The sequence below is a fragment of the Ooceraea biroi genome, chromosome 11, assembly GCF_003672135.1.
Source record: "Ooceraea biroi isolate clonal line C1 chromosome 11, Obir_v5.4, whole genome shotgun sequence".
NCBI classification, from domain to species: domain Eukaryota; kingdom Metazoa; phylum Arthropoda; class Insecta; order Hymenoptera; family Formicidae; genus Ooceraea; species Ooceraea biroi.
This window is the reverse complement of record NC_039516.1, coordinates 11,051,517-11,065,259: the sequence shown is the minus strand read 5'-3', so window position 1 is coordinate 11,065,259 and position 13,743 is coordinate 11,051,517. Positions and strand designations below refer to the sequence as shown.

Sequence of the window (13,743 nt, the reverse complement as noted above, 5' to 3'; positions counted from 1 at the left end):
AATGGTACTCTCCACCTTTTCTTTCATCAACGCTCGATCGTAACAATCACTTTGTTCACGGTCACATTGTTTTAACGGTATTACGTGAGCGATCTTAATAAATTTAATCTGATTGAAATCACAAAACAAAGAACATTTCAAGAATGTAACAGGAAGACCGTAAAAGTACTGCCAATTTGCGACGAGCAATTATTTAACAAACTATTTTCTGCAAACTTTATTTTATTGTTTTAAGGTTTTTAGATAATCTTTAAACAATCAAACAAACTTGATATTTAAAAAAAAATTAAACATCCACACTACCGTGAATAGTGTGGAAGAGGCCCCGGAGGGATTCGAACCCTCGATCTCCTGTTTACTAGACAGGCGCTTTAACCAACTAAGCCACGGCGCCTATGTTGTAAGAGTTATCTTCTGAATATGTACACTTTATACTCAGTATTTTATATTTATAATTAATAATAAGATATTTAAATAATTCATATTCAAAGATAAATATGTTGCATTCTGCATCGAGTTTTTAAACAATAACGTTTCACAGGTTTGATAATAGCAATATTAAGAGAAGAGAGAGATTTCCTACCAAAGTAATATTAAAAAGTAATATTAAAGTAAACGAATATTTTTTTTATTTAATAATTATTACTTCTTTTAAAAATAAAGAATTTAGATTCATAAATTGTTATATGGAAAATAGCAAAAAATGAAAAGGATTTGGAGGCGCCGGGTATCGATCCCGGTACCTCTCGCATGCTAAGCGAGCGCTCTACCATCTGAGCTACGCCCCCTGTTGAAGGACTACTCCTCAATTTTAAAGATATACTATTATTCATATATACAATGTTTTCTCACATACATGTTATTTATATATAAAACGCTAATATTATATTGTTATATAATAAAAATCAAGTAAAAATTTATGTTGAGTTGCAAGAGGAAAATGATAGAGGAAATGTAACGATTCGAAGACTGCAGATTCAGCGTATTCGGCAATTCTCAAGAAAAGAACAAAGGAAATGAAATTTGTGATAGCAGCAGAAATTGGAACTTTATCACGACGACATGTTACTTTTATTACCTTGTATTACATCTCTTTCCTATATCAATAACTGATTTTAGTAATAATAAACTATCCATTCTGTTATTAATTTTTCATTATACAACGTTCTCATATTTATAAAAAATTACAAGATCTTCAAAAATTTGTATGTTTAAACATAATCTTTTGTACACAGAAAAGAGAGAATGAAGAGATGGATTTTTTATGTATAGAAGATTGGATGAGGAAATGTTTGGAAAAATTTATATGTTTAAAGAGAAAATATTTCAGAAAAATATAAAATATAATTATATAATGTTAATACTCCTTAAATATATTTATATTTCTCGACGAACTTAATACGTCAAGTATGGCAACATGTTTCTTAATTAAGATCAAGATTAGATTGCCTCTGCACGCTTTGCACTAACCTATCTCTCTAGTGTTCGCAGCAGCCGCTAGATGGCCACCGCGCTACACGCTTACTCGAGAGTAAAATTCACTTACTATGCTATAAGAGTCGGATGAGAGGAACGGCTCGTCACTCTGGTTTCCCTTCAATTCACGCATAAATCTTTCGCCTTTTACTAAAGATTTCCGTGGAGGGGAACAATTGATGAGTCTATAGACTAATTTTTTGTGTGCCCGACGCAAGTTGGGTCATAATTCTATATAAAAATAAATTTTTTCTAGTTAACGAGTCGAGACTCGCTTTTTGACTTGGAAGTTATGTTCACAGTACATTAAATCTGTTTTACACGGGTGAGTGTGAATGTTATTTATAATGTTATTTATTAAACCTGTTTTTCACGTGTGAGTGTGATGTGTGAATATTATTTATAAATTCTTTGCGTCTATATAAGCCCTCTAATAGACAAAATATTGTTGTGACATTAGTAAACAATATTAGTAAACATATTACAGATCTTTCTCTCTCTAAAATACTTATCTCTCTATAATGCAAAAAGAATGCAATATTATGTCAATTCAACTAAATAATCCGAGTCACGTCTAAATAGCGATAAATCAAACTAAACGCATATTTATGACAGAACAATGAAGCTTGTCGTATATTAATTTTCTAATAGGATAAACAATCTTTAAAAACAAAAAATGTCTCTGAAACATCTCTATTACATTGAGTTATATCGCCATCCAGACCTGCCTTGATTACTTAATTAATAATCTAATAAATTCGCGTAATAGAAGAAACTATTTATAATTAATATAAGAGTATATTAAAATACATTAAGTTTAATACTAAAATAGCTTAGCTTAGCTTGTAAAATTATTCTAAAAAATATGATAGAATAAAAGGCGAGATGGACGCACATCGATTTATATTTTTACTAGGATTCTTCTGTGATCCACGTAAAGGAAACTCGTAAAACAATCTTTCATTTAAAGATTCCTATAAAATGTTTACAAAACTTAGTTCGACGATACAAAGTCGAACTACAAATCACATATGCATGTGAAGAGAACAGAAGAAAAGCTTACAAACTTTCCACTCCAACTCTCTAAGATATAATGAGAAAGCATTAGTAGATCGAGAGAATATTATGTTTGCATGTTCATTATGACCCAACTTGCGTTGGGCACACAAAAAATTAGAAATACTCATCAATTGTTCCCCTCCACGGAAATCTTTAGTAAAAGGCGAAAGATTTATGCGTGAATTGAAGGGAAACCAGAGTTGTCGAAAAGGTGTCGTCTCTTCGCTTATATCTTCTCCAAAGCACAGTTTTGACTGCGAGTATTTTCGCCATCTAGTAAACGTAACGTGTACTATTCTCCCTCAAAAATAGGGTGCAGGATCTTAAATATTTTTGTTTTATTTTATTTCTCGACGTTAATGAAATAATAGAAGACTGCAGTATGTAAATGTTCAATAATAGATAAAATAATAAATAAAAATATTTTGTTTTATATACTCTCTGTCGGTACACCAATATTAGCACACAGTTGATACTCATACTACAAGATGGCAATAATATTTCAATTGTTCGTGGATTTTATATTAAAAATAAACTTTATTAAAACAATAAATTTATAAAATAATAAGATGATTAAAATTTATAAAGTAATATTTATCGGAAAATCCAATAACTGTGTTTTGTGCTTCAACGTTATGAAATTCAACGTTATGAAACCCCATACGTATAACAAAATCTATTGATATACAATAATTAATTAAGCACACTTTTGCGGAAGAGGAAACTCTTGTTTCCCTCAAACGTAACCCAGAAATCATCGTGAATGATGACATAAGCAAAGCAGTAAGCAGTATAATGGATCCGCGAATGTTCTAGCTGGCAAGATACACGCGAGGATGAGCTTGCGAGGCATCTCGGTGCCGCTAGCAGCGGGGGGTCCCCTCGATTGAAAAAGGGACAGCCGATAACGGCGCGAAGGGTAGATGAAATGGAGGTTCGTTTACCCCTGGCGTGGAAGAGTCACCTCGTCCTCATCGATCCTCATCCTCCGCCTTCTCTCACAGGCGTCTCCGCGCGCTTCCTCCCGTCCCCTTCAACCCCCAACATCCCGTCGTACTTTCTCGTTGCTTCATCGCTCCATCTCGCCCTACCCCTCATCTGCTCCTCACGTCGCACCCTCTCTATTCCACCACGTTCGCCCTTTAAGTCTTCGCCTTCCTACCTTCTTCCCCATCCCCCGCCCCGTTTTCACCCCCCGCCGCCTTGTCAGCCTCGCGAAGAAATTCACTTTCGCGAAAAAAAAAGGGAAAAAGGCGCGAAAAATCGATGTGCGACGCCGATTGGCCGCCCTCGGCTGGGCTCGCGCCCCGCGTTGGCTCGCATCGCGCTCAGGGGCGTGGCTTAAAGATGAGCTCTCGCTGTGTCATCGCTTATATTGATCCTACACCGCTCGGTGTATGTGTACGCAGCAGCACCCGCCGACGCTCTACACCCACACGACGGACACACGAGGGTTGCGCCGGTCTCGGGATGCGTCCACACGCTCGCGATCGCGAACGTGCCCCTACGTTGTACGTCGCGTTGCGACACCTGCAACGTGTGCATTACGTGCGTTAGGGGATGATCTGTGAAGGATGGAAATCGGCATCGGTCAAAAACCGATGTGGCAAACTTGTAACGATCTCTTGCGCCGACAAAAATTCTCAACTCGAGATATCCCATTTTTTATAATTTTTTCTGTTGTAATAAAATGAGACCAGAATTTTGATGCCCATAAATCGGAAATTATTCTTCTTGATAAAGCTGAAAGAAAAAGTAAATTTAGTGATCATTTCTTCAATCTTCTTTTTGCTAGAAATAACTTTAATCTGCCATTCTGATACGAGATTAAGTATTTACTGCTCATTAATCCACATAATTTCTGGACCACCACAGTACACGAAGACCGTACGATTGCGTGTGAGAAAATTGCAGATGCATGCAAAGTGACATTCGCGTGCTTGCATAATGGATGCGCGAGCATGTGTCGCGCGTTAAAACGTCGTACCAGGCTGCCGTGAGGAGAAAGATCGCGTTTATTTAATTTCTTCGCGAAAACCGGAAAGATCCTTATGAATTTCCGTGTATATTTACACTCGCAATCCGGTTGCAGATTCGCAGTCAATCGTCGAAAGCAAGAAACGAGGCGTTGTCTATCTAGGAAGATCGGGATTAGAATCGAGATGCAATTAGTACGCACGAGATGAATGAATATTTGATTCAATCGTGCGAATTGTCGAATTATGGAATTTCGAGGTCGATAGAAAGGAAGGCTGCGCGCGCGAGAGAAATCCTGATTAATTTATCTCTGCTAGGCGCCCCGCTTCTCATAATGGACGGCACATATATTTGGGTTAATGGTGCCAGCTGGTTTGATGCCAGAATACCTACCCAGATAGATATATCGCAAGAATTATGCGAGGGTAAGAGTTCCAGATATTTTCGAGAGAGTTTCGTACATAATGCTGCGGCGGACATAGCAAACGCACGTGGCTTCGTTTTGCTTGACTCGGTAAACTGCAGATTGCGAGAGATACTTTCATTGGATTAAGATTTATTGACTCATTAATATTCTCAAGAATGTTAGATTATTCTCTTAAATTATAAGTAAAAATGCTAATCAGATCTCTGATATATTCAGCCAGATTTAACATGTTTCGACGTTTATAAATACTTTAATCAGTAGCGATTCGAGATCTTGATGCTCCTAAAAGTGAAGAATCTTTCAAATGATACTACTTTTAGCCTGAAAATGCGTTCAAATATAATATCTCGCGATGACCGATTCATTAAGTAACGAAGACTGACGGAATGTCAAAGCCGATTAAGATAAAGTTCCCGCGTTCATAAGTATCAAGGGTATGTAAAAAGAAATTGAAGAGATCTAATATCTGATGTCGAGTAAAGTTAGATTTATAATCATATTTACTTATGAAACGATCAAAATGAGAGTGAAAGAGCGAGAGGAAAATTGAAGAACTTGGCAATTTTGTTATACAAAGTATTTATATAATTATAAATCTTGGTTTTCTTCTTCATGGATTAATATCTCTTTAATGAAATGAAAGGTGACAATTTGTTCAAATCTCATTATGAATATTTATTTTATTTTATTTCATATAAAATTCGATTGCATGATTAAATCAACACACATTTATAACGTTTATAATGAATTCTAAATCACCTAATAATTATTCTCGGGCAATTATTGAAATAATTATGAAAATAATTGGTTACTGTCTGTGTTAATATCTATTAGTTAGTAATCTATTACTATCTGTGCAGAAAAAGAAGTGATGGCTTCAAGATACTTTGGGTTCTCTCGTTTATCCATACGAATACGAATAGGAACCAAGTTTTTTCGTGTTGCCGGTATATTTAAACGCAGGGTGCAATCGACTCTCGTACTTTTAGGAGGCAAGCGCAGAGGCGGACGCGCATGGAACAAAACAACGTGGGGTGTGAGTTATACCGTGACCGTTTTGATGGATTAATTCGCAAACCAAACGGAAGGCTGCATAGACCGACTTCGACGTTACCCGTTTTATTTTTCTCGTTAGGCTGGCATCGAGGAATGACTGACCAGGCCGCTCCTCGATTTGTAAAATACATTGGTTCCGCAGTATATTTATGTCTACTTGTGGATATTTGCAATATGTGATAAGACATAGCAAGATTATAATGACAGTCTGCTTGCCAATGATCGGGCAGATACCTACATATTGCGTAACAAAAAATTAATGACACACATCTCATCACATATACATCCTTAAAAAAAAGAGAAGAGTGTGAGAATAATAACTTTAAGTAATATACTTTTAAAATAATATATATATATTAAATATAATTTTAAATAATATTGTAACTTTATATAACACATATTTTTCCATTTTTTTCTATAAAGAAAACTTGCAGGAATAATCCGTAGCATTGAAATGCGAACTTTAATCTACTGATGTATTTAGTAATATTAGAAAATTGATTCACGCGCGTAGTTTTAATATCCAACGGCTTCGATTAGTCAGATAAGATCATGAAATATAAATCCCTTCGTGAATATTATTCGTAATGGAGAGCTTTCAAATTACCAGCTGGCTACCACAAAGATTCGGAGATTCGGAGACATGATCTAGATTATGTAGGTAAATTGACGAAAACAATTACGGCGACAATTTGCCTCGATTAACGATTAAACGGATCCATTATTTAGGTTCCACCGGATCATTTATCATTCATAACGCATTTTTCATCGCTACGTGTGGACGTATGGAATTATCACAAATTTATTACTCATTAATTAAAAGTGCAAGCTATATTTATACATACATATATTTTGCGTTACGATACTTTTCGCGGATTCTTCCGCAGATCTGAATTAACATTTAGGAATTCACGCTTCGAGATTCGATCGGATTTTATTGGAGGATTGGGACCTTCCGCCAACGCATCCGGAAAGACTGGCGAGTGATGATCACGACCATGTGTGCCTTAGTCACGCTGACATATGGCGAAGTCATGAAGCCACTAGGTGGTCCGCAGTATATTACTCTACCTGTCGCCATCCATGCTCGCGGGGGGGCAGACCTCATGGCTATTTGTATGACAACAGAAGTCGTTTTTGTGCTGCCCTGTGAAAGAGTCGAGTACCTGCTACTCTAGGCGATGGCTCGGCGCGTTGAGCATCTAGGTATGAGCCTTTTAATTTGTTTTTTTATTTAGATATCTTCGGGTAGGCTCTTTATGCTGGTACCAATGCTACTTTTGCAATTCTCCAAGAGTTTTATTTTTTACAACAATTAGCAAGATCTGTAAGAATGTATTATCATTGAGATATTTATAAATTAGAAATTAATTTTAGATTTTTTTCTTCAATATAAATTTTTATTTTAATTGGCGATTCACAACGTCATTATATTGACCGCTTTTTAGTCAAGAATTTTGAATCTTTGATAATCTCAAAACTTGTTTTGTTAATCGATTCTAGTATCATTTCAATACATACAGTTTGCGTTTAAGATAAAATTTGGAACAATTTTTATAAAATAACAATTAAAATATTAAAATTGTATTAGTATACTTCGCTTAAAGTATTCGTGAAAAGAGTAATTGGAGACTGCACTATCAACTGGGGGTATAGCTCAGTGGTAGAGCATTCGACTGCAGATCGAGAGGTCCCCGGTTCAAACCCGGGTGCCCCCTCACGATACATTTTTTTTCTTTTACTTGCATTTGTATATAAATTTATAGTACCTACTTAATGCATTCCTATAGCAACTGCAAAATATACAAATTTGTTCTGGAAAATATGAAAGAATAAAAATAAGAAAGAAGTGTTGGAGCTGACTTGATTACCAGCTTCCAACAATGATTAAACAATTGTTGGCCGTATACATGAAAACCAAGTATAATAATAACATTATAATAATATTACATAATAACATCGCTCTTAAGAAATATGAAAATTTACATAAAAGCAAAATATTTTCCAAGTTTGTTCCATTTTGTAGGATAAACGTCATCTTGTCTCATCGGGCAGAATTTGTGTGACGCGTGGCTTTACAAGAGCAAAGTATGCGGAAACGTCGGAAGAGCGATGGAGGATAAAGCCAACGGCAAGGTACGCATCATCACGAAGACTCGTCGAGAGAAGAGAGGGCTATCGGTTAATCCGCAAGACTGCCGACCGCAGCAGATGAATGTTCGATGTGCGAACCACCTGCTTTGACAGCGTGCGTTAAATCCGTAAAACCCCACTAAATATTCGCTGGATCCGTGAAATGCCCGCAGTGCTCGGATGGGGTGATCAGGCCAATTGGCAGGCCGCCAAATGAAATGTATATCCGGCATAAGTCTCCCTATCTCGGCATCGCGTTTGTCGTCCAATGAACGGAGCACCCTACCAAACGGAATATATGAAATTCAGCTTGATGCTGTAACGAAGATTATATGTATATTACATATATTTATTAATAATAGAAATCATATTTTTAAAACTAGACAATTTTTTCGTTTTGTATGTAACGGTATTGAAGCTTCAGATTAGCCGCGTGTTATTCTCTCAAACTTGAAATATATATTTTAAATAAGTTTTCCCCTTCTTTTCAATTTTGTTAATTTTTAAAATTATTTCGTATATAATTTTAGTATTAAAAAAATTTATGTCTTTCAATACTAAATCATCTCTTGTTCTCCAAAGCGCATATCAGTTAAAGCTTAGTCACTGAAAATATGTACAGATATTTATACATGTATATTGAAGTCTATGAATATTCAAAAGACGCGAGAAATGTGTGGATCCTTCGATTCTGCGTGATCCAGTGCGATTAAACTTACCACTAGCAACGCGAATCTCGAGAAAATCAGGATTGCGTAAGTCAAATGACAGATGGGATCGTGCTAATCCACCATTATCGTTGGCAATGATCAGCTCGATCCTGAATACGGCCCTTTGTATTCGCGAGGCTTATAGGGACCGATGTCGAAATCGAGCTCAATGCTTTTCCAGCAATCGTATGAGTCACGAAGTCGACTCCTGTGGCACGATCTTTTATCATGAGTAAAATGAAAAGCCATCGATTTGAATAGCTTCCTATTCTATTTGCATTATCAATTATTTCATTTTGGAAAATGTGAGTGTTTTGATTTTCTTGAGCTGTTTCTCAATAAAGCAAGTTATCAATATTGGAAAGTTAAGCAAAATGTTCCTCGAAGTTTCCCTTTTTGCGAATTATTTAATACTAATTATGAATTATGTTAAATATTTATGACGCAAGAAATTGCATCAAGTTCATCGAGAAACTGAAAGTTATCCCTTTTAATTAATTTAACAACTCTTCTTTTGATATCAACATTGTTTTTTGGGGGAAATATTTCTAATTATGTTTCGCACTAATTATGTTTTGTGCAACTTCGTGCTTTACCTTTTTAATTACATCAACTATGGAGTGAAATAGCAATGAAAGAATATGGAACTTTCTTCATCATCTTGCAGTCAGATATGTCCATTTTATCATGCAGCGCGACTCTAAAGTTTCTGCTTGAGAAGCAGCGGACTGAATTGGAGAATAGATCAATACGGACGATGATCCTCCGTGGCTTACCGCGCGGTGTAGGATCAAACACTGGCGTCCTGGCCTCCAACCAGCGACCGGGCAGTAACAAAGGGCCCCACGTCCCTGAGGGGCTTCTGCGTTTTGTCCTCGGAGGATCGGCAGTTTTACCCTCGCCCATATCCAGGGGGCCGAACGTTTAAATTATTCATAAACAGTCAAGTGATTTGTAAAATATGACTTACTATTGTACTCGACAAGCTTCTCACATAATTCGATCCTGTCCAAGTGTGCGTCTGCACACTTTTTAAATTTCAATAATCAAATAAGTAACACAGTCAACATTTTTAATAAATTATCGCGTTTGTATTAAGTTGGCGCGTTTCGTTTATTTCTACCCACAACGCAAATTACTGCACATAAAATATAATTTATTGTTCCTATACGAATGTGTCTGTTTAAAATGCGAACAAAAGCGAATTTCGTAAATATGGTGAATATTGCATACGCCATTAATACGATATTTAACTGCGAGTATTTACATTTCATTTTTAACGACGCACTTTGTGCGGGGTACACCCTCGTGCGGAGCTGACATCGTATCAGTTAAACCGTCCCCTAGCTAGCTGGTGATCTAATTTAATTGACACCATAATAGCGAGCCTGCACGGCCGTTAGACTCTTCGGGGCACGGTCTTCGTGCCGGGGGATGAAAATATAAGGGCGGTTATCCGGCGCGAGACGCATGGGGCGAAGACAATTGAATTTCATGGGGGTTTGGTCGCTTAACCGACTAATTGGTTTGTTCATGTTACTCAAAGTGTATAACTTTTCCCGCCGTGGCGCCGTGTCTGACCACTTTCCACTTGACCCGTTGCGCTCGTCAGCGACACGATTATCATTTCTAAATGCTCTTTGTAGTAAACAGAGCATCTTAGAAAATCTCCACGGAATATGAAAGATTTCTCAGCAAAAGTTTACCGTAACAAAGCATCATTTCTGAACATAGTCCACAGACGAACATTAAATATTTTGGCGACTGAATGTTAAATCGAACTTCCATTAAAGTCCATTCAAGATTCAAGTCTTTATTGTAATCTGGAATCCATTATCCAAAATGTAATATTCAGGATGCTGAAAGACATGGGTGAGTCATCATGTCAGCCATTTATGAAAATGTGAATAATTGTTGGAAATAATAATAATTGTCGGAAGATCAGTTGTGTGATGAAAAGGACCCGTCATCAGACTTTGCTTCTTCAAACTGCTTCTATTTCAGTTCTTCCAGGTTCTTTTTTTTAAGGAACACTATTTCCTTTACGCGAATTCAACGGCATTGCGAAATGATCTTTCCCCGGAAGGGAAGAGTAAGAATCGTATTTACCGGACGGATGTAATCGGTCCGCGAGAGGGAAATCCGCTTCTGCGAGAGATGCTGGCGGGGTAAATGAATTCCGTCTTCCACGTTGGTCTTCCACAAGCCGCGGCGCGGGAGAGAAACCGCGGCCCTTTACGGCGCTTTCATGAAGTGAATATTTAACTTTACGTCTTTGCGGGTTAAAAATGCTGACCCGCGTAGCGGGCGCGGCAGAGGTTTAAAAAGTTGCCGAAGCACGGCGATAAAAGATAACGGCTTATAAAACTTCCGAAAGTTCCGCCGGAGTGGCACGAGCGGACGCTCGCGCGCGTGTCAAGATTGTTTCATCTCTCCAATTAAAGAATTCTTAATGCTGCTTGATAAACGTCTTATCCGCGACTGAAATGGCCATATCGCGTTGCGATTAACCCAATCGCTGTGAAATTAGAACGATTATCTTGCGATAATAATAATAAGAAGAAGAACCTAATTATGAATATATGAACATCTAAAATATAGCGCATTCAATTTATTAATTACTTCAGGTTCCTTACTTGCGGTTCTGAAAAGGTCCAATCTCCGATTTTCATGAAATTTGATGAGATTGTCCCAAATACTCCTAAATGAACATATCTAAAAGATTTATTGCAATCTGAAGCTCCAATGCTATATATCGCGTGTGATAAAAATAAAATATAAAGTATTGTCACGTATACGTGCAAGTACAATATGTATCAAAATTTATTCATCACACACAAGCTATGTAGTAACGAATAGAAGACTTCGGAGGGATTCGAATCCTCAACATTACTAAACAGACACTTGGCCTATTAAGCTACGGTGCCTTTCTCTCGAATCGAAGATGAAGAAGAAGAAAGAAAAAGAAATATTCTCTCCTTTGTTAATTACTTAACGGTATCTTAATTCACAAGAAGAAACAATTTATCGAACAAACAAAAGCGTACATTTACATCGTCCTTTTTTTATCACATCTCTGGTACCAAACCATCTCTCTGAAGCTAATCTATTAATAATGAGGAACGCTCCGTATGATAGAACCAAGTTATCATATCGCCTCGAGGCAGACGTCAGAATTGAAAATTGAGCGCGGTAGGAATCAAAGCTCGCCAAATTCGCCTGCAATCGTAATCGGGGGCGGCACCGACGAGGATTGCCGGAACGCGAATGTCAAAGGGAATGCACTATGGCGTCGCATTGCGGAGCGGAGTGTCTGATTAGCGATTACATTATTCGCTATGACCGTCGACGTCTAGCCTAACCAGGATCGCAATTCGGCATTGCAATATTGAAGGTGGAATTAATGAAATCGCGGGCACCGAGACGGTCGGCCGGTTTATTAAGCTTTAATAAAGAAAGCGCGTCTCTAAGTTTCTGCCAAAGCCGAGAAGAGAAGAGACGAGCCAGAGCCTCGCGGCTGTTCCTTTAATCTGCTCCTTGGTCGCCGTCGGTCTCCTTTGATCTTCGCTGAAAGTTCGTCCAAAGCAGTGCGGTGTGCGTAAACAGGACTCGTGCCGATTAAAAAGTCAAATAACGCGCCGACAGTGTGCTCAAGGTGCGCGTTAATCAAAAGTGCTCCTTCGCCTTCTCCTCCGAGCACCGGGAGCGGAAATTCCGAAAGACGTCGCGAATTATTCATCAAAAGGTCCCGTCGATCGCGCTGCGGTATCACCAATATTTTATGTACATGTCTCATGTACATGTGAGTGTGGGATGAGCGAGAGGAGTCCGTACGCGCCCTGAAATTATTCAAGACACCAAGATGATTCTTCTTGCGATGAGCATCGACGAAAAATTATATTTGTTTGCGGACGAAATTAGATGAGCGCAGAATTAAATGGAATTGATAAGGAGATATTCTAATCTGAACTTCTTCTCATTGCAGGGAGAGAGAGAGAGAGAGAGAGAGAGAGATCACAAGAGAGAAAAAAGAAAATATAATAATCCCACAGCGAAACATCGCCGTTGATAACAAGATATCCGTCTCGCTGCTGGAAGCGATGCACGTCGAAGAGATGCAAGTAGACGACGAAAAGAAGCAAAAGCGCAAAAGAAGAAGAAGACAAGAAAGAAAAACAGGAAATAAGTCGGTTAAAGCTCCGGAAGCGAAAGAGGGAGCGACAGAAATAAGCAGAGGCGAGCGGGATCGAGCGGAACGGAAGAAGGGAAGAAAGGACGGACTACTGCGGGGGTGGAGAGGAGATGTGGAGGAAGAAACAACCCGTGGGTAGGTAGGTGGGTAGGTAGGAGAAGAATGCCGACGGTAGCGTCGTAAATTCCTGCGAACAGCCGCGCGTAAAATATAGAGAAGAGAGATACGTTCTGCATATGTCATTCGTGCTCTTTCTCGGCCATCGCTCGCGCGCGCGCACGTGTTAACGCGTCCTCGCGGGCGGGAAACGGGGTTGTGAAGCGAGAGAAGATGGTGGAGCGCGGAGGGGAAGAATCCGGGTGCGGGTATTCGGAGCGGCGAAACGAAGGGATGAGGGAGAAGAAGAGGAGAGTGCACGACACTAAGGAAAGAGAGAGAGGGAGAGGGGGAGAAAGAGCAAATCGTGGGGACGTTTTGCACGCGAGAGAGCACATGCTCGAGGGTGGTGTGCTGCGACGGCGAAGCGCATTGGAGAGGACAGGACAAGATGGGCCGCGCGGGAACGAGAACGACGGCACGGGGAGGAAACGAGATGGATGGATGGGTGGATGAATGCATGAATGGATGGATGGATAGATGGATGGATGGACGGACGAACGAATGGAAAGCGCGGAAAACGCGCGCGAATTTGTTTGCCCTTTTCGATGGCGAGA

General features: G+C 38.7%; 5 non-coding genes across 5 annotated transcripts; 2 read left to right on the top strand and 3 right to left on the bottom strand.

Moving 5' to 3' along the window:
• Positions 1–320: 320 nt before the first annotated feature.
• On the bottom strand, positions 321–394 carry Trnat-agu. Its single transcript has one exon. It is a non-coding gene; the product is annotated as a tRNA-Thr (tRNA).
• A 321-nt stretch (positions 395–715) lies between these two features.
• Trnaa-agc lies at positions 716–788 on the bottom strand. Its single transcript has one exon. It is a non-coding gene; the product is annotated as a tRNA-Ala (tRNA).
• A 792-nt stretch (positions 789–1,580) lies between these two features.
• On the top strand, positions 1,581–1,701 carry LOC113562994. The gene has a single exon (XR_003407281.1). It is a non-coding gene; the product is annotated as a U5 spliceosomal RNA (small nuclear RNA).
• A 919-nt stretch (positions 1,702–2,620) lies between these two features.
• On the bottom strand, positions 2,621–2,738 carry LOC113562993. The gene has a single exon (XR_003407280.1). It is a non-coding gene; the product is annotated as a U5 spliceosomal RNA (small nuclear RNA).
• Positions 2,739–7,641: 4,903 nt separating this feature from the next.
• On the top strand, positions 7,642–7,713 carry Trnac-gca. Its single transcript has one exon. It is a non-coding gene; the product is annotated as a tRNA-Cys (tRNA).
• The last annotated feature ends 6,030 nt before the right edge of the window (positions 7,714–13,743 follow it).